The sequence below is a fragment of the Emys orbicularis genome, chromosome 1 (genome assembly GCF_028017835.1).
Source record: "Emys orbicularis isolate rEmyOrb1 chromosome 1, rEmyOrb1.hap1, whole genome shotgun sequence".
Lineage (NCBI taxonomy): Eukaryota > Metazoa > Chordata > Testudines > Emydidae > Emys > Emys orbicularis.
Window position 1 is genome coordinate 326,703,538 of NC_088683.1, and position 20,751 is coordinate 326,724,288.

Genomic DNA, 20,751 nt, shown 5'->3' on the forward strand with positions numbered 1-20,751 from the left:
ACAAAGCATAAGCTTTGGACTGTTTATTTCAATAATGAGTTTTCCTTTTACTCTGTAATATGTTTCCTGTTAAGAGATGTTAAAGATCTTTAGATCCTAACTGGTAAAACTGTCCTAATGAGACATAATTGGGCCAGGTGTGAAGTCTCCAGTGTATAAATACAAACATTGTCTATTTTTCTTTCCTACTGAAAAGCAAAACCAGGTAAAACCACAGTGCTGCAGGCTGGATAAATCTTTCTCATGATGAATTGTTTTCTGCAGATGGCTTCTGAAGCAGCAAAAAGTTAGGTGTGGTTACTGTATTTTTCTCAAGGCAGACGTCTCCAAAAAGGCTGAGGGAAAAATTATGAAGTGTATTCTTGTTCTTAAACTGACATGCTTTTCCAGCTGTACCTCCCACCACAGAGTAGGGGGAGGCACCGAAGCTGCTGATTGGTGTGGAGGTTCCTACAGAAAACACTCTAGTGTTCTGAGCTTTCAAGCTCACTTTGAGAAGCCTTTGAGTTACTCATTTGGAGTTAAACTATGCTTCGCCCAGGCTTAGGAAGGGTAAACTGTTAGCAACAGGACAAACAGGACAGCTTTTTGGGGAGTTTTGGAGGGTCACTAAAGTGCCTTTAGGTTTTCTTCTTGCTGCTTAATAGACATTCTGGGATCTTCATCTTGTTTCTGGAAAGGAGTTGTGATTTAAAGGTTTCTGCTTCACTTTCTTTTGAATCCACAGAGAGGTAAGACAGTAATAATTTTGGATAATTAGTTTCCCTTTCTTTTCCTTTTTTCTGCTTCCTTTGATAAGTTACTGACTCTCATTAATGTTATATTCATACTCTATCCCTCAGTATTGTGCAGCTGACTGCATGCCAGTTGACTGCTGCCATTCCATCCCAGAGGTGGCTGCATTTCTGTAGTTTGTAAAGCAATTTGAGATGAAAGGTAAATTAATGGAGACAGGCTCAAGCTGCAAAATTTGAATCTGGATTTCAAAGTTCAGGGTGTTCAGCTCTGGAGTTCAGCTCTCTGTAATAAAAGCCACTTGCAAAATTTGCAACAAAATCCGGATATGGGCTTGCAATACCCCCAAAGTTTAGGAGTGTTTGGATTTTGGTTTAGAGTAATTTGCATATGTGTATATGTGTGTTGTATGTGTATGTACATAACTCTGTGTGTATGAGGATATATATATATATATATATAATATTGTTATATCCCTTCACATGTGGTCTGGTAAATTAGTCAAATGGGTGATCTGACTAGTAGAATTCGGCACACAGGGAGATATCAAGAAAATTAGTGAAATGAAAAAGCTGATGCTGGGAATTGCCCATCTGCTTTAGAAGATCATTCAGTGCTGCCCCAAAGGCTCCCTTTGGCTCTTTCCAATCCTACCCACCTGTTTGCTCCTCCAGCCCTTCCCTGTGTTGCCAGCACAGCTCTCTGCTCTCTCCCCATCCCCAATTATTGTCACCAAATTGGTCTAAAGCAGTGGTTTTCAATCTGGGGTCCACAGACCCCTGGGGGTGTGCAGACTGTGCCTAAGATTTCCAAAGGGGTCCGCACCTCCATTTGAAATCTTTTAGGTGTCTGCAAATGAAAAAAGGTTGAAAACCACTAGTCTAAAGTTTTCTAAAGAGATCTTAGAATTCATCATAAAAAAAACCCAGTGATTTTTGCGGTGGAGAGGGAGCCGAAGTCTAACTTCTGCCATGTGTGCATCCAGAAATACTGATCCCTGAAAAGCTGCTACCTCCACTGGTGCCAGTGAAAACTCTTCAGGGAAGCAAGACAAAAGCTCAGCCAGAGCTTCACATGTTGGGCTGAGGATAATCAATCTCAATCCTCCTGTAAAAAAACAGAACAGCTGTGGGGAAAGATCAATAAACACTACCAGTTGCTCTAGGAGTCTCGAAGAGGAAGAATTCCACAAAATAAAATGAGCAGTAAAGGACTCTGTCCCTAAAGACACCAGGAGGAATCATGGGGAATGCAGCAATTAAGGGGAAGTCTGGTTTTTGCTTTCAGTGGTCCCACAAACACAAATATACAATTATAGGAGGGGAGGAAATGGCTGGAATGGGGAGACTTGCTTGTCTGATGCTAAAGAAAAACTTGTTTGTGCTTAATACATTGGAGAAATTGTTCAAGAACAGTTCATTCATGTGAAAATATAACCCCAGCAAGGCTGCCAAGGTCAGTAAGACCTCAGGGGAGCTGCTGCACAATTGCTAGCTGGCTATGCCAGGTTAAACTGTCTGGGGCTACTTTAATTGATGCACTCAATTTATCCAGGATTTCAAAAACCTCTTGAGAGATTGTGTAACTTGCTGTTTTAGTTCAGTTTTTCATCTCTCAACCTGTCTGTCCCATTCCAATATAATTCTTCCACCCGTGCCTTCCTTGCACATAACCTGTTCCTAGTCTCCAGCCCTTCTACCTTGGCGTATCCTAGGCACCTAGACTCACCTTCTTATGAATATGCCTCTCTCCTCACAGAATCCTACTTCCCACTTCCACCCCTGCCCTTCCTGCACATAACTTATTCCCTCACCACGCTTCACCTTGCCCTCTTTGCAAGAATTTCATTCCACCACCCCAGTCCTTCCTGCACACATGCTATCCCGTTCCACCTCTGCTCTGCCATCCCTGCACACATGCCATCCCCTTCCACCCATGCTGTCCCTGTCCTGTTCTACCACCACTTATCACCTTGCCTTTCAGGCACACATCTCATTATCACCACTGCATCCCCACCTGTGCACATACCATCCCTTTTAACCATTGCTTTCCCACCTCTGACTTCCCTGTGCATATCCCATCCCCTCAAGCAGGTTTTGCCGCCCCAAGTTAAAAAAAAAAAACACACCTCCGAGAGCGCAACTACTGAGGCGGGGGGGGGGGGAACCCTCCGAGAGCGCCCGGAATGCCGCCCCTGAAATTGTGCCACCCCAAGAAGCACATGCTTGGTTCGCTGGTGCCTAGAGCCGGTCCTGCCCCCAAGCTTCCTGAGATGTGCATAAAATTCTATATAGACAGTAACCATGTCACACAGCAGCAAGAGGAGCTGCCCAGCTCACATCTTTGTTCAGAAGCTTTTGGAAGGGCTGACTGGATTTCCTCTGCTTATACAAGACAGTTAGACTTCCCCTTAAGATTCTCTTGAGGTTCTGGTTCAAATTAATTTGAACAGCTATATATATATATATATATATATATATATATATATATATATATATATATATATATATATATATATATATATAGTGCCTAGTGCAATGGGGGCTTGCTCTGTGGCTGGGGCCTATAGGCACTACTGCAATACAAATAATGAATATGTATATGTAGAAATCCAAATGTTATTTAGCAGGGATCTTTTCTACCCTTAACATTTCTTGTGTTAGGATTAAAAGTCCTTTTGACAACCATGTGCTTATAAGCTTGATGATCCTTATGGTGGGATTGATTAATCAACCTTTCTAAATTGTTTAAATGCTAGGCTCTAAAATGAGAGTTGAGTGAAGGACTTCTCTACATGGGGAAACTGACCAGCATAATTATACCAGTATAACTCCCCAGCCGGACACTCCTATTCTGGAAAAAGTGTGTCTGCACAAGAAAAGGGAGAGGACTTACTGGTTCTGTTATGTACTTTTGTGATTAGTTCCTTCCATTTTTGTGATAAGAATGTCTCACGTCATAAGGAGGTGGTTGCAGTGATACCCTGTTGGCCATGGTATCAATATGTCACTAGTGCAGAGTAAAATGTTCCATTATAATCATTCCCCTCCATATGTTATAAACAGTCTATTCCAGCACAAGGTGGTGAAATGGACTACATTATGTAAGCCCTGTGCTTTGACCCCCACATATCTATTTCCACCTGCACATTACCCCTTGCTTATACATTTTGTTTTTGGAACAGAGGGGCGCACTCCTACCCAGGCAGCAGCATTTGGGTACTCTGTTTGTGGCAGATGTAATAATTTTATTAATTGTGATGTGGTGAGTGAGGTGAAGTTATTGCATAGTGGGTTATAAGACTTTCCTATATGAATGTACTGATGTAACTTAACAGCGGGCTCTGGGGAAAAAACAAACAGGAAGGCTTCCCAGATAAGAACATCTCAGCAAACCCTTGAAAGACAATGGGGGAAGATCCTGTCTCCAATGAAGATGCAAGCCTTGTTTTGCAAGCCTGGGAGCCCAGACATCAAAATGACAGTAAACAGTTTAAAAGGCCTTATCAGGATTGGAGGTGGGGGTGAATTGTTAGGTGCTGTCCAGTGGACAGGCTGACGCAGAGGCTGGGTCTACACTAGCAACTTATGTTGGTATAACTATGTCACCCCTGAGCAACGCAGTTATACTGACCTAACCTTCGGTCCCATCGCCATAGCTACCGCCTCTCAGGGAGGTGGAGTACCTAGGCCGATGGGAGAAGCTCAATGTAAGTAGCATCTTCACTAAGGGTATGTCTACACTACGAGAGTAGTTCGATTTTACTTAAATCGAATATGTGGAATCGATATTGCAAAGTCGAACGTGTGTGTCCACACTAAGGACAGTAATTCGACTTTGTGAGTCCACACTAACGGGGCAAGCGTCGACATTGGAAGCGGTGCACTGTGGGCAGCTATCCCACAGTTCCCGCAGTCCCCGCTGCCCATTGGAATTCTGGGTCGAGCCCCCAATGCCTTCTGGGGGAAAAAATGTGTCGAGGGTGGTTTTGGGTAACTGTCATCATCCAACCGTCATTCCCGCCCTCCCTCCCTGAAAGCGCCGGCGGGAAATCAGTTCGCGCACTTTTCTGGTCAGTGACAGCGCGGACGCCACAGCACTGCGAGCATGGAGCCCGCTGCGACCATCGCTGCAGTTGTGGCCGTTGTCAACGCCTCGCAGCTTATCATCCACCTTTCCCAGAGGCAGATGCAGATAAATCAGGCGAGGAGGCTACGGCACCGCGGTGAGGGCCTGAAGTCTGAGAGTAGCACAGACCTGTCAGAAAGCACGGGACCCAGCGCCGAGGACATCACGGTGGCAATGGGTCATGTGGATGTTGTGGAACGGCGATTCTGGGCCCGGGAAACAAGCACGGACTGGTGGGACCGCATAGTGCTGCAGGTCTGGGATGAATCCCAGTGGCTGCGAAACTTTCGCATGCAGAAGGGGACTTTCATGGAACTTTGTGAGTTGCTGTCCCCTGCCCTGAAGCGCAATGACACCCGGATGCGAGCAGCCCTGACTGTCCAGCAGCGAGTGGCCATAGCCCTCTGGAAGCTTGCAACGCCAGACAGCTACCGGTCAGTCGCGAACCACTTTGGCGTGGGCAAATCTACCGTGGGGGTTGTTGTGATGCAAGTGGCCAACGCAATCGTTGAGGTACTGCTCTCAAAGGTAGTGACCCTGGGAAACGCGCAGGCCATCATAGATGGCTTCGCCGCGATGGGATTCCCAAACTGCGGTGGGGCTATAGATGGAACTCACATCCCTATCCTGGGACCGGACCACCAGGCCAGCCAGTACATCAACCGAAAGGGCTACTTTTCAATGGTGCTGCAAGCACTGGTGGACCATAGGGGACGTTTTACAAACATCAACGTCGGATGGCCGGGCAAGGTTCATGACGCTCGTGTTTTCAGGAACTCAGGTCTGTTTAGACGGCTGCAGGAAGGTATTTACTTCCTGGACCACAAAATAACCCTTGGGGATGTGGAGATGCCTACAGTCATCCTCGGGGACCCAGCCTACCCGCTAATGCCCTGGCTCATGAAGCCCTATACTGGCGCCCTGGACACTGAAAAAGAACTCTTCAACTACCGGTTGAGCAAGTGCAGAATGGTGGTGGAGTGTGCTTTTGGACGTCTCAAGGGGAGATGGAGAAGCTTACTGACTCGCTGTGATCTCAGCGAAACCAATATCCCCATTGTTATTGCAGCTTGCTGTGTGCTCCACAATCTCTGTGAGAGCAAGGGGGAGACCTTTATGGCGGGGTGGGAGGTTGAGGCAAGTAGCCTGGCTTCTGATTACACCCAGCCAGACAGCCGGGCGATTAGAAGAGCCCAGCGGGACGCGCTGTGCATCCGGGAGGCTTTGAAAGCTAGGTTCCTGAGTGAGCAGGGTAACCTGTGACTTTTCAGTTTGTGTACAGAGAAGCTGAACCTGTCCCCGTTTCTTTACCCACTAAATGTTCAGTATCCTCTCCAGTTACGTACCCCGTTCCCCCCCTTCCAACACATGTTTAAAAATAAAATCACTTGAATGTTGTTAATGAACACCGTTTTCTTTATTACTGTTTTCGTGGGAAAGTGTTGAACCTGGGACGCAGACTGTGGTGGGGAGCGGGTGTAGTGTAGTGATGCAAATGACGCTTCCAAACTCCAGGAATGACACGCTCCGCGGTGGTGGACTGGTGGTTTCAACGGAGCCTGCCACCCCTCCTGTTTGGGACTCTGTGTGGGGGGGGGCTATGTGACTTTGTGGCAGGGGGAGGACGGTTACAGATCCCCTGCTGCGTGGCTCTGTGATCCAGGATAAGGACCGCTGCATAAGATCTGTAACTGCCCTCCCCCGCCACAAAGTCACAGAGCACCCCCCACCCCCCACAGAACACTAAAACCACCTCCCAGACTGACCAGGGTAACTAGTGACTGCAATGTGTGTGTGCCCTGCTGCTGAACCTGCCCCCGCCTCTGTACCCTGCTAAAGGTGACTGTCCTGTCCAATTACCAACCCCCTTCCCCCCCTTCAGACAGACTCTCCTCTAAAGAACATGATGGAAACAGTAATTAACAGAAACGTATTTTTTATTAGCAACTACACATGAAACTGGGGGGTGAAACTGGGACGGGGGCTTGGGTGAGGCGGGAAGGAAAGGACTTGTCAAATTTTGGGGAATGAGAGCCTTCTAGTAGTAGAGCAGTCTGCAGGGGTGGAGTGAGAGTTTTCACGGACTCTGCCGCCCCTCCTTCTTTGGACTTTGGGTGAGGGGGGTATGGGACTTGGTGGCGGGGGAGGGCGGTTAGAGATACACTGCAGCGGGGCTCTGTCCTCCTGCCTCCGGTCCTGCAGAACATCCACAAGGCGCCGGAGCGTGTCCGTTTGCTCCCTCAGTAGTCCAAGCAGCGTTTGAGTCGCCTGCTGGTCTTCCTGCCGCCACCTCTCCTCCCGTTCCATGTGTGAACGGTGCATTTGGGACAAGTTCTCCCTCCACTGGGTCTGCTGTGCTGCCTGGGCTCGGGAGCAGCCCATAAGTTCCGAGAACATGTCCTCCCGTGTCCTCTTCTTCCTACGCCTAATCTGCGCTAGCCTCTGGGAGTGTGATGCCAGGCTGGGTTGGGAGACAGTCGCAGCTGTGGGAATGGGAAAAAGGGAGTGAATTCCTCAGAAAGATAAATTTAGTTGTGAACAAAGAATATAGTCTTTCTCTGTAAAGAAGACCATGCACAGCACCTATCACATGCGCACTCAGGACAAGGTCGAATTTTCGGCCTTCGCATTCAGTGCCTGGGGTCTTGCAGTGCAGATCAGAGAAGCGGGGCAGGACACCGGAATTTGTGTAGCAGGCCGACATGGTAAGCCGTAGACTTGTGGCTGCTTAAAACTTTAATAGTTGCACTGGCCTCCTTTCACATTGAAAGCAATGCCAGTCCCTGCTGCCAGCAATCCGGCAAGCATGAGCTCTGCCCCTGTCCCACCCCCTCGCGGCTGTCCCAGGGAAAGATCCCTGTATGCTGCCCCTCTCCCGCCTCCACCGCGTGGCTGTAAACCGCCGGTTACAGTTCTGTAAAGGAACGGGCAAGCAGTCCCAATACTAACATTCCCCTACCTAATTCAAAGCAGGTCACCATGAGCGACATCACCCTGATGAGGATCTCAGACACGGAAAAACAAAGAATGCTTCAGGAAAGCATGCAAAGACCAGGGCCGTATGCCGCCATGCTCTGCAGGGCAATGATCCCGGAGTACTTGCTTGTCTCCTGGCGCGGAAATGTCTGCTATTACGGAGGACCCAATAAGGCCGCTCTCCCCAGGAACCTGATGCAAAGGCTTTCCAATTACCTCCAGGAGAGCTTCGTGGAGATGTCCATTGAGGATTTCAGCTCTATCCCCGGACATATAGACCGCATTTTACTGTAGCTGCACTGGCAGGGACTAAACAGTAGAGCGGCTTGGGCAGGACAATCATGCAAAACCGGACATTGTTAGATTTTTTTTCAATAGTTGCACTGCCCAGGACTGAAACGTTAAGCGCCTAGGGCACACTAATCATGAGAAACCCATTGTTGTTATTGTTAATATTCCTGTTCTGTTAAAAATAAATGTTTAGATGTTTAAAACACTTACTGGATGATCCTTCCCCTGATTCTGTGTCCGGGTTAACGGCTGGGGACGGTTGGTAGGGGATCTCTGTAAGGGTGATGAAGAGATCCTGGCTGTCGGGGAAATCAGCGTTGTAAGCGCTGTCGACTGCCTCGTCCTCCTCATCTCCTTCCTCATCTTCCCCGTCCGCTAACATGTCCGAGGAACCGGCCCTGGACAATATCCCATCCTCAGAGTCCACGGTCAGTGGTGGGGTAGTGGTGGCGGCCGCACCTAGGATGGAATGCAGTGCCTCGTAGAAACGGGATGTCTAGGGCTGGGATCCGGAGCGTCCGTTTGCCACTTTGGTCTTCTGGTAGCCTTGTCTCAGCTCCTTGATTTTCACGCGGCACTGCGTTGCATCCCGGCTGTATCCTCTCTCTGCCATGGCTTTAGAGATCTTCTCGTAGATCTTTGCATTCCGTCTTTTGGAGCGCAGCTCGGAAAGCACGGACTCATCGCCCCACACAGCGATGAGATCCAAGACTTCCCGATCAGTCCATGCTGGGGCCCTCTTTCTATTCTGAGATTGCACGGCCATCTCTGCTGGAGAGCTCTGCATCGTTGCCAGTGCTGCTGAGCTCGCCACGATGTCCAAACAGGAAATGAGATTCAAACTGGCCAGACAGGAAAAGGAATTCAAATTTTCCTGGGGCTTTTCCTGTGTGGCTGGTCAGAGCATCCGAGCTCGGACTGCTGTCCAGAGCGTCAACAGAGTGGTGCACTGTGGGATAGCTCCCGGAGCTATTAGCGTCGATTTCCATCCACACCTAGCCTAATTCGACATGGCCATGTCGAATTTAGCGCTACTCCCCTCGTTGGGGAGGAGTACAGAAGTCGAATTTAAGAGACCTCTATGTCGAACTAAATAGCTTCGTGGTGTGGACGGGTGCAGGGTTAATTCGATGTAACGGCGCTAAATTCGACATAAACGCCTAGTGTAGACCAGGCCTAAGTGTTAAACCAGTGTGGCTGCAGCGCTGTTATGTAGACAAGCTCAGAGAGAGACTTCATGGAAGGAGTCTGAAGCAGTTGGGCCATTCTCAGTGCAGAGAATGGTAAGCCTTAGGGAAAGGCAGGCAAACGTATAGACTGGTTTATTGTTTTAAGATCTGTTTTCTCTAGAACACTTTTGTTCTAAATATATAATACCTTGCTTTAAGAAGTCCATTTGGTTATTAAATACCACTGCCATTGCTCCCAAAGACAGGTACAGAAACTGAGCATAAGTCAGACCTGCTGAGGTAATCGCAGTTGATCTCCGGAGACTGCAGTCTGGGACCCAGTCTGAGAGTGGGAGAATCATATGATTCTACCCTGAGACAGGTGATGGCTTGAGGCCAAGAGGACCAGGAGAGGTCAGAGATGCAGTAAGTGTGACTATAACTCATTCTCATTATCAGATCTATCATAGCACATGATGGTATCTAGGGATTTCTACTGTCATTATGGAATGAACACAATCACATTCACACACCTGCACACTCCTACCTGGAAAGGAGCTGTTGAACTGAGTAAGATTTAGCTAGTCTGCTCTTGCTCCTCTTAGTCCTGTTGTCTAAGCAGCAGATTTGTTCCTTGACATTCATGATCATTTCCTCAAGGCTATAGGCAGTGAATTGGCCTTTTTAGGTAGAAAATATAAATGAAGAATTTAATTGTGCAAAAATTTATGTTCTTGAAATTGCTGGGTGTTCTCCCCTCCTCTGGCTGTGCCTGCACTGAGGATTTTAGGGAAATTTCCTGTTGGTCTGGCACATGGGCAGCTCCACCCGACCTTCAACAGTAGTAGTGCTAGCGTAGATCAGGCACCAGCATATTTTCCATCCTATCATCTAGGCCATGGTTTTCAACCCGAGAGGACACAATCTGTGGAAGGGGTTGAAAACAGGTCCAGTAGTGTTGTGAGCACCCTCCACTTCTTTATATCTAGAGGGGAGTGATCCCAAAAGTATAGTGCATTGATCTGGAAACTTAGTTTTGTTTTAACATGAGGTCATGGTATGGAAAAGGTTGAGAACCACCAATATAGGTGTCACTGGCCCTTTAAGAGAAAGCAAGGTCCAATGCACCTTTGACTTGTCAGCTGCCTCCCAATTTGTTGTAAGAGAGGGCACGGCCATATAAATGGGGGAATGCCAGAGGACAGACAGTGAGAGTCAGTCAGGAAAAGAGGCAACTGTGAGCTGCTTGTTTCAGTCAGGAGAGGGCAGGTGAGAGTGCCTGGGAGTGAGAGAGTCAGGAAATCAGAAGGTGAGAGCTGCCAGAGACCCAGAGACTGGAGGAGGTCCCTGAAGGAAGCTGTAGCTGGTTCATGGAGGAAGACTGAAAACAGCAAGAGGGGTTTGCTGGCCCGAGAGCCAGGGCTGGAGAGGTCTGAAGGCCAGAGAGCAACAGAGGGAGTTGCCTGCTGCTGCCTTCTAAGCTGGAGAGCCAAAGGTGAGAGCTGGAGAAGACTAAAGACGGGAGAAGCAGAGGGGGTTTCCTACAGTCTCCAGGCTGAAGAGCTGGAGCCAGAAGGCTGAGAGCCAAGGGGAGTAAGGGATGCTCTTCTCATGAAGATAAATTCCCAGCAGAGAGAGTGTGGCAGCTCCTCCTGGAAAGAGAGGGATGCAGTCCAGCTGGAAGGGCTAGGGTTGGTGACCTGGTAAAAGGATGGATGAGTTCGGAAGAAGAGCCCAGGTGTGGCAGAAGTGTGTATGTGGGGCATTGAGGGACTAGGTATCTTGGGATTTTAAGGACCACATGTACTGGGTGATAGATGGACTTTGTTTGGGACTTTTGTTATGGACTACGTTTTTGTAATAAACCAGCCCCAAGTAGGGGTACTATAGAGGTAAGACAGCCGGACGTGGAGTTACTGGAGACTCTGAAGGAGAGAAACGGAGGTAGGAGTACCTCTTGTACCATGGCTTGCTGCAGGAGGGCACCCTTCCCAGGTTGGGTCACCCCATTACACTAGGATATATAAAACTGAGGCCAGAAGGGACCACCATGATCCTATAGTCGGATGTCCTGCATAACACAGGCCATAGAACTTTCCAGAATTTATTTCTATTTGAACTAGAGCATATCTTTTAGAAAAACATCCAATCTTGATTTTAAAATGGCCAGCAATGAATACTCCACCACAACCCTTGGTAAGTTGTTCCAATTGTTAATTATCTTCACTGTTTAATGGGTGCCTTATTTCTGGTCTGAATTTGTCTAGCTTCAACTTCCAGCCATTGGAACTTGTTACACTCTTTTCTGCTAGATTGAAGACCCTATTATAACATTTTTGTGCCGCATTTAAGTGCTTGTAATCAAGTTACCCCTTAATTTTCTTTTTTGCAAAACTGAGTAGATTGAGGTCTTGAGTCTATCACTATAAGGCATGTAATCCTTTAATCATTCTTGTGACTCTTCTTTGAACCTTCTCCAATTTCTCAACATCCTTCTGGAATTGTGGACAACAGAAATGGTCACAGCATTCCAGTAGCTATTGCTGCTGTAGTTGGCACTGGTGCAATTTGCCCTCTCTAGACAATGTCAACACTACAAAATTATGTCATCCTAACTTACATTGGCATACAGCCACCACAGTTATTAAATCGTTTGTGTGTATGCACACTTGGCTCTTGTGTCAGTGGTGTGTGTACTCACCAGGAGCACTTGCATTGTCAGTATAGGCAAACTCCTGAAGCACAGTAGCAGTTGAGATAAACAACGCAGTGTCTACACTGACACACTGCATTGACCGAATTACATTGGCTGTGACTCAACACTGCTCGGGGAGGTGGTGTTACTAAATCGGCATAGGGAAGCCCTTACATTGGCGGCAGCCAAAACTAAGTGAAGATGCTTCCACAGCTAGATTGGCTAAGGCAGCTTATGTTGACCTAACAGTGTATAGACCAGGCCCTACTCCGACTTGATATTCCCCTGTTTATACATCCAAAGATCACGTTAGTGCTTTTGGTGGTAGTGTTGCACTGAGAGCTCGTGTTCAGCTGATTATCCACCATGAGCTCCAAGTCTTTTTCAGAGTCACTGCTTCCCAGGGTAGAATTCCCCATTGTGTAAGTGTGGCTTACGTTCGTTGTTCCTATATTAATACAGCTAAATGTATACTGTGACACTGCACCCCATATTCTTCATAGTGATATTATTGTGATATGATTATGACATACGTATGATGTATTTTATGCAAGATAAGTTATGTGAGATATCATTGGAAAGGTTATGATTTGCTGAATATGATTATCCTATTTGTATGCATGTATCATTTTTGTATCTGAAGTTATGAATATTGACGCTATATCTTTATTTCCAATGTAGTTACACCTGTGTAACACCCACTAGACAAGTTGTTTTCATTCTAGATAGTGGGTGGGGAAGGGCCTATTCGGTGCAATGGCCCCTTAGGAAAACAATAGGCTTTAGGAAAACTTATCCCCCACCTGGGGAGCTTTCCACACTACAGACAGCCTCTGAGTAATGGCTGCTAGGACTCTACAAAGACATGTGATGAGACCACATGTCTCTAGACTCCATCTTGGGATGTCAGTGTTTTTCCACAGACCAGTCTGGGAACTAAGCTTTGAAACAAAGGTTCCCATCTTAAGCAAAAGCGATATAAGGCGGGGAATGACATCACCTGGGGTTCTTCACTGACTCTGCACTCGAGGACTCGTGGAAACACCTGAGGAACAAAGGCTAAACTGGGGGAAGTGCTGGACCCAGGTTAAAGGGATTTTTAGCCTATGAATGGAACACCTGGGGATCCAAGCTGTAAGCAAGTGCAGCTTGTGCCTTATGAATCTTAAGCCTGCTTGTATCATCACCTAGGGTGAGAATCTGCTATTCATATCCGATCTATTTAGTATATTAAGCTTAGTTTGCATTTTTTGTTTATTTGCTAGGTAATCTGCTTTGATCTGTTTGCTATCCCTTATAATCACTTAAAATCTATCCTTTGTAGTTAATACATTTGTTTTTGCTTCACTAAACCAGTGCATGGAAATCATAATTCAGGGGGCAGAAGGCTGTTGCATATTCCTCTCCATGTTGAGGGAGGGGGAGAATTTTATGAGCGTACGCTATACAGTTCCCTGTGCAGAGCAAGATGGTATCATTTTAGGTTTATACTCCGGGGGAGGGGGGGTGCTTGCCTGAGTAGCTGGGAGGTGCTCTAGCTGAAGCCTTCCCATGCAGGTGCTGGTCAGAGAGCCTGCCTGCAAGTAACTGCAGCTGGGTGTGTCCCTACCTGTAAGTATGCTGGTGAAAGTGCAGGCTGAAGCCTGCAGGGCTTAGCAGCTTGTCACAGCAGTACAGTGTAAGAGAGAGCTCAGGCTGGTGGGTCGAGGGGGCTCAGTGGTATCCCACTTCCAGATGGCACCCCAGAGGGAACCCATCTCACATATACAAACAGTTTTTGCTTGCACCCTAAGCAATCCAGATCACTCTGTATCCCTGTCCTGTCCTCTTCATTATTTACCACTTGCCCAATATTTGTGTCATCTGCAAACTTTATCAATGATTTTGTTTTTTCTTCCGGCTCACTGATGAACATGTTAAATAGCATGGGGCCAAGAACTGATCCCTGCAGGACCCCCTAGAAACATAACTACTCAGTGATGATTCCTCATTTACAATTACTGTATGCTGTGTAATTGTATCCCCAGATATTAGAGAGAGAAGGTGGGGGGAGGTAATATCTTTTATTGGACCAACTTCTGTTGGTGAGAGAGACAAGCTTAGTTTTGAGCCACACAGAGCTGTTCTTCAGGTCTGGGAAAGGTACTCCCAGCCACAGCAAAATGCAAGGTGGAACAGATTATTTAGCATAAGTAGCTAGCACATATTGTAAGGGACCATTCAAGATAGAGTGGCCTATTACATCTCTGCAATCATATGACAAAAAGAGGGTGTTGGAACATTACAGATTGTTGTAATAAGCAGTGTCTCTGTTCAGTACATGATTTGTAGCATCTCAGCCCGTCTCTGTCACCGAAGGTCTAACTTTTAATCCATTCCTGTTAAAATTTAATTTCACAATTTTCTCCTTAGCCAAATATTTAAAGAGCCAACCCAAATGTCTGAATTGTAGGAACAAAAAATTGAAAGATACATTTGTTTTAACTACAGCACAACTAAAAAATACAAAACCAGAAAGCAGACCGATCCTTTTACAAATACAACAATTCCTGTCATCTTTGGAGAAACGTAAGTTTTTAATAGACCCAAATTATGCCAGTAAGTACAACCCTGAGAGGGCTTCCTCCATGGCTGGCCAGCTCTTCTGGCTGGTGTTACCGGGAGTGGGTCCATCACCCCAATCCCTCTCTGCCCCTTTGGAGTGGTTATTGCATATAGAGATTAGTCCTGAGCAAGCTTTGCATAAGAGCTGCAGTTGTGGTGAGTCCCTGCATGGGGGCATAGGAGAAGGAAAGTTCCTTCCACTGCCCCACTCTGCACCCTCACAGAGCCAACAACAGTCTGGGATACCACGGTGTTACCCCTGAGCTTAGACAAAGTCAAAAGGGATTTTGTTTCAATCAGACTTTGGCACTGTAATATTGTTTGGGGTTTTGAGCAGTTGTCCTTTCTATTTTCATGGTGCTACCCCTGTATTTAAGAATCCGATCCTGCATGAGTACTTCCATTGTTATCAGGGCTACCTGCATGCATAAGAAAGGGTTTGCAGAACCAGGTCTTTAGATTTGTACCAGTAATATGCAAAAATCTATGCCACTGTTGTATCATTGCCCTACCATTGCTCCAAAAATCTGCCATTAAAAATATAGCCGTACTTCCAGATTATCACTAACAAGATATATTGTGTTAAGAGTTGGCTATCACACAGTAATATGCCAGTTTCAAGTGGGCATGAGTGCTAATGAAATGTAGATTTGAACAGATGGTCTGTGGAATACGAAGTGTGTCACCTTATCTGCATGAAGATATTCTTAATGGCAAGCAATGCCAATTTAGAAAGGGAAATGCATACATCATTATAAGGGATTACACATCTTGATTGCCGAAGGCATTATACCGTCTAACAATCCCCGGATATCTTTTCCTTCTTTGTCTCCCTGCTGGGAAAATCGAAGGGGAAGGAAAGGTTTGCACACATTAACTACAGACAATAACGAGCTTCTATGAATTCAGCCATTTCTTAAGTCTCCCTCACAAAAATTTAAACCACAAATTAGTCTTGTTACCCAGTGTTGCATCCATCCACATAATGACCCTACGATCCCTGAAAAGGTGCATTTTGAAGTACACTTTAAAAGGGATGCTTTCCTGGAAGAGAGAATGAAGGTATTGTCAATCAAAGCAGATCAGTCATGGATAGAGAAAACCGTATACTGAAGAGCTTGTTGATTTTTGACATTGGGCTCTCAGAATGCTACTTGCAGGAAAATGTGATTGTTTTTGTTGTTGTTTGGTTTTTCTTTTTACTTCTTATCCAAGCAAAATGTTTTTGGGGAAAAAAATGGGGGCAAGATTGGGGCTTTGAGCCACTGTCTGTATTTAGAAGTGGGTTGAGGAGGCCCTGCAGATAGCACCTTGTAGGACCAGCCATAAAGATCTGAAGTCTCGAGGTCCCTTCCAGCCCCCCATTTCTATGACTCTGAGTCAACAGGGAGCGTCGCCACTGATTCAGATGGGAGCAGGAATCCCGAGTACTGGAGGCATGTTTAGGAACCTCATTTTGTATGCAGGCTGTGCTAAATAGCTGGTATGGCAGCCATAACGGATCATCTGCGACAAAGGCGGTGTCATGTGGGGAGGCCTGAGTGAGCACTGCCGATGGAGCGGGGTAAGGATGTAGGACACAGTGAAATTACAGAGACAGATAGGAGCATGGCCACCAGGGGCCTTAAATTTCTTGGTATGAATGGAAACTTTGCTGAAATTACAACCTGGCTGCTTAGTGTGATAGAAAACACAGCTGAGCTTCTATCCTAGCCCAGAGAAGAAAGGGTGTTAAGGCTGTCTTTTAAAGTTCTCTGAGTTGCTTTTTAGAGATGCTTTAACATAGTGTAGTTAATGCTTCCTGGGGTTTATTGAGTAAATAATTATTTGGCCATTAGTTAAATTAGACCCAGATGGCAAAGGGTTACTGAGCAGAAACCAAATTATATGAAGCATTTGTTCCTTCCATTAGTAATGCACTAACTTCAAAGTGTGAGCTATTAATTAAGCAGGGAACCTTTTTGCTCAGCCCTAGATGAACACTAGAGACCTTGAGACTAAGCCAGTCCCATAAATACAGTCAAATATTTGATTTGGAAATGAAATATTGTATGGTAGAAACACACTAATTCACTCAAGTGATGGGAGACCCTTTGCAGAGTAAGGACCCTGATCCTGCAAGGAGCTCTGTGTGGGTGACCCCTGTGCAGAGTCGCTTTCAAGATTGGGGCCTAACAATTTTGTGCACAAATTAACAGACCCTTTCTTTTTTTAAATCCAGGACACAGTATCACTATGTGTGTTTTGTTCATTTGTTTTGAGACATGTAGTTTCATTTTAACTGCTTATGATAACACGACTGTCACGGGGTCCGCTCACCGCAGGTGTCGCCGCCTCCTTGCCATTCTGGGGATCAGCTCTTTCCGGGCCTGAGGCCCTCTTCTGGTGATCGCTTCACTCATTGTCTCCTCTCACTCCAGCTTAGTCTTTGTGATGTGGTCTTCCGGCCAGGCCACCATGGTCCTCCCCTTCAGGAGTATCAAAGTCAGGCAAACTGTCCCAGGCAGTCTACTCTCCTCTGTCTGGTCTGGGCCACTTCCCCAGTGGCTGGTAGGGGAACCTAGGCCTGCCCTCTGCTGCAGGTTCCAGCTCAGGGACCCTCTAATGATGCAGCCGAGGTCTGCACCTCCTGAACCTGGCTGCCTTTTCCCAGAGTCTCCTACTCAGTCTGACTCCCCCACTCTGGGTTTGCCAGTGCAAACTCCCTCCTCTCAGGGAGTAACTGTGGACTAATTTCTATTCCACAAACACTCCTCCCTTCCCACAGGGAGCGACTGCAAACTACTTCCCTACAACCCCTTTCTACTGCCTGTTCCTGTACGGGTGAGCTTTCCCTAATTAGGGCTTTCCTCTCAGCCTTAATTCTCCGATCTTGCAGCCTAATAGGTTAATTGGCCCCTCTGGCCTCCCTTAACCTCTTCAAGATGAGTGGGGGGAACACACCTTATCACAACTACATAACAAAGTAGTAAAGATTCTGTAGTACATTTTGTAAAAGTCAGTCAGTCAGTCTTAGGCCCCGATTTTCAGGTCCAGATGAGGCGCACTTGATGCGGGGGGTAGAAGGTGGGTGAACATCATGTTACGCAACCCTAGCAGCTTTCCAATCCTGGGGCTGACTGGGAGCAACTTCAGCCCCAGGTGCAATTTAGAGCTGCCTTCAGACTGATCTAATCTGCACCCAGCTGCCTCTAACGGATAGCAGGAATAGCTGGACTGTACAGGTGCTCTGGCCACATCCCCTTTGCTGAGGTCTGTGTCTCTTATTTTTATGTCCTCCTCTCTTATCATGACTCACCCTTGTGGACACTGGCAGTTTCATTGCTAGGGGCTTTTGAATCTTACTAGTGTAGTTGAATCTGCCATCCATGGGTGAAGTTCTGACCCTGGTGGAGTCAATCGAAGTTGTGCCATAGACTTCAGTGGGGACAGGATTTTACCCCATGTGTTTTCATATGAGAACACAAAGTCTTTCTCCTTTGCTTTCCTATGTTCTGACAACTTTCTTTGCACTATACAAATGTTTTATGTTCCCAGGAAACACAGTTCATTTGCTTAATCAAAGTAAACAAATAGGATTCTTTGTAGCTCTCCACACACATGTATGTAACCGAAAAGATTTATTTTTAAAGTGTTCTTTCACACTACTTTGTGTGCGTATAGCATGAAATCATAACCGTATTGGCATATAAAAACAAGATGTCAGGGATAGAACCAACTCTTGTCAAGTGAGCTTGATCTGGCTCATTTACAACAGATGCATGTTGTTATACTTACTGAGCGACAAGCTCATTCTTTATCTTGGGTTGTTGTCTTAATGAATTTTTTTCCCGGTAAAATTAAGGAGTAGAGACGTTCGTAGGTTAGTCATTCCAATTAGGATGTTAAATCATATTTAATTGCCTTGGATGAAATTTTGTTGCACTACGTAGATATTTCTTTGACATCCCAATGTGTTTATCTTTCATCTATCTCTGCAATTTAAATCCCCCAGTTCCTAAGATGAGAAAATAGAAAAGGCTTTTATAAATGTGTAGGAATGGCAGCTAAAGGTTGGCTGAACATGTTCACAGAAGTTCAGGCACTTAAGGGCTCATTTGTATTTTACTGCCACTGCAAACAGGGTAAGTAGATTGAAATAATTTCTGTATGTAATGCTCACAAATTTAAGGAGAGCGTTGCTGCTGCTTCTTTTTTACCAGAGGGGACATGTCACTCTTTCCAAAAGATCCTCAGTCTATCTGTGTATCCTGCAATGCTTACCACTTTTCAGTGGTGAGGAGTATGTCTCATTATCCTTGTCATCCGCCCCATAGATCTTTCTTACAGTAATGATTAATGTGTTTATAGTTTCTCGGCTCTTTATGGCACCTGATTTTATTTTTCATTTACAAACAAGAAAACTAAAGCTAAGAGAGCAAATGATTTGCCCAAGGGCACACAGTGATTCAGTTACAGAATATGGAATACAACCTAATCCTCCTGTTCTAACTACTAGACAACCCTATCTCTAAATAGCCTGTAATATGTAAATAGTTCAATTTGAATATCAATTCATTATCTGACCAAACAAACCAAATCCAAACCCAAGTAGTACTAGTTATTGTTGAAATAGCTAAGTGCACTAATTAATCTATTGCAATTAATATGGCAGGGTAAATAAAAATCTTGACAAAAACCGTGTTAAAATGAATTTCCTGCCTGATACTAGTAATTTGTGATCACTGAAAGGATCGATGAGGACTGTTTGGCTGCTTCAGAACACTATTAGATTGTATTAGAGAAGTTGGCATTTTTACAAATTGCCCAACTAGGACTATCAATTCATTCAGAAGTCTCCTTCTATCTTTGCCTCTTGATTCCTTGCCTCTAGGAAGGTTAAGAATTTGTAAGTGCAGTGATCGGGTCTGCTTGAGGCAAGCTAGGCTCTTATTTTGGTGCTTACTTGGGAGCTCAGCTCTTCTGGAAATCTGGCCCCAAATCTTGCACCTGATCTTTCGTCATTTGTATTGAATTTCTCCGATTTAGTTATAAACTCCCAGGGCAGAGGTGGTTTTTTTTCATAAAATGCTGACCTGCTCTTATCTGGCATGGTATTGAATAGATCTTCTCCTTGTATAGTGTCAGGCACTTCACCTTGCTTCCATAACCAAAATACCACTGCGTTCTACTGTTAACACTGCAGAGCCAATGGCCTCATGTGCTGCATAAACCTTTACGTAGGGCCTGTATTCTGTGAATTTTACCATACAAGAATCTACATGTATAGGTTTTGTATTTATGGATGTGAAATATGTATGCCCGTGTATAATGTGTGCATGAAAGGGGAAAAAAAGCAACTAATTACCATTTATTAAATTTCAATATAAAAAAAACTTCATGCAACTCCTTGACTACTAATAGAACATAAGTCCGACATAGTAATGAAGATTGTACAAGTATTGCTGTCATGGAATCCTGCTCCAGAAACTGCAAAGCCAGCTAAACAAGGGGAGATTGAGACGTTCCCAGCATCTGACATCACTGTCTAAATCCAATATGCATGGGACAGTGAAATGATTATGTAACACCTATGGAGAAGGAATTGCTCTTTCAGGGCTTTTAAACAAAGTTGCTATTTAAAAAAATCACGTAATGGTCTTTTAAAGAACATACATTTCCCCCCTTTTGTTTCAGAGAATCAAAATTGAAGGGGTGAGGAGGCAATGGAGTTCTTTGTTAAATGGCAGCCATAGCAAGTGGGTTGTAGCCCACGAAAGCTTATGCTCTAATAAATTTGTTAGTCTCTAAGGTGCCACAAGTACTCCTGTTCTTTTTGCGGATACAGACTAACACGGCTGCTACTCTGAAACATAGCACTTTGAAGTCCTTTAAAGAATATTATCCTCCCTGGGCATTATGCTAGTGCCTCAATTGTACCTCTGTGATGGCAATTCTTTGGCGAAAAACAATCCTCTTTTCAACAGCTATGAAACAATGTTGTTAAAAACATAGCAGGAGTGTTTAAAACACCTTTTAAAGTTGCAGTCCTTTCTCCTTCTGTCCCCAGTAATTAGTGGATACATCTATTTGCTTTCTGTGACCCAGTGATGAATTGGTCTCCTGATGGGATCTTTGCCTTTATTACATTCCTGTTGCTATCCTAAACACTTG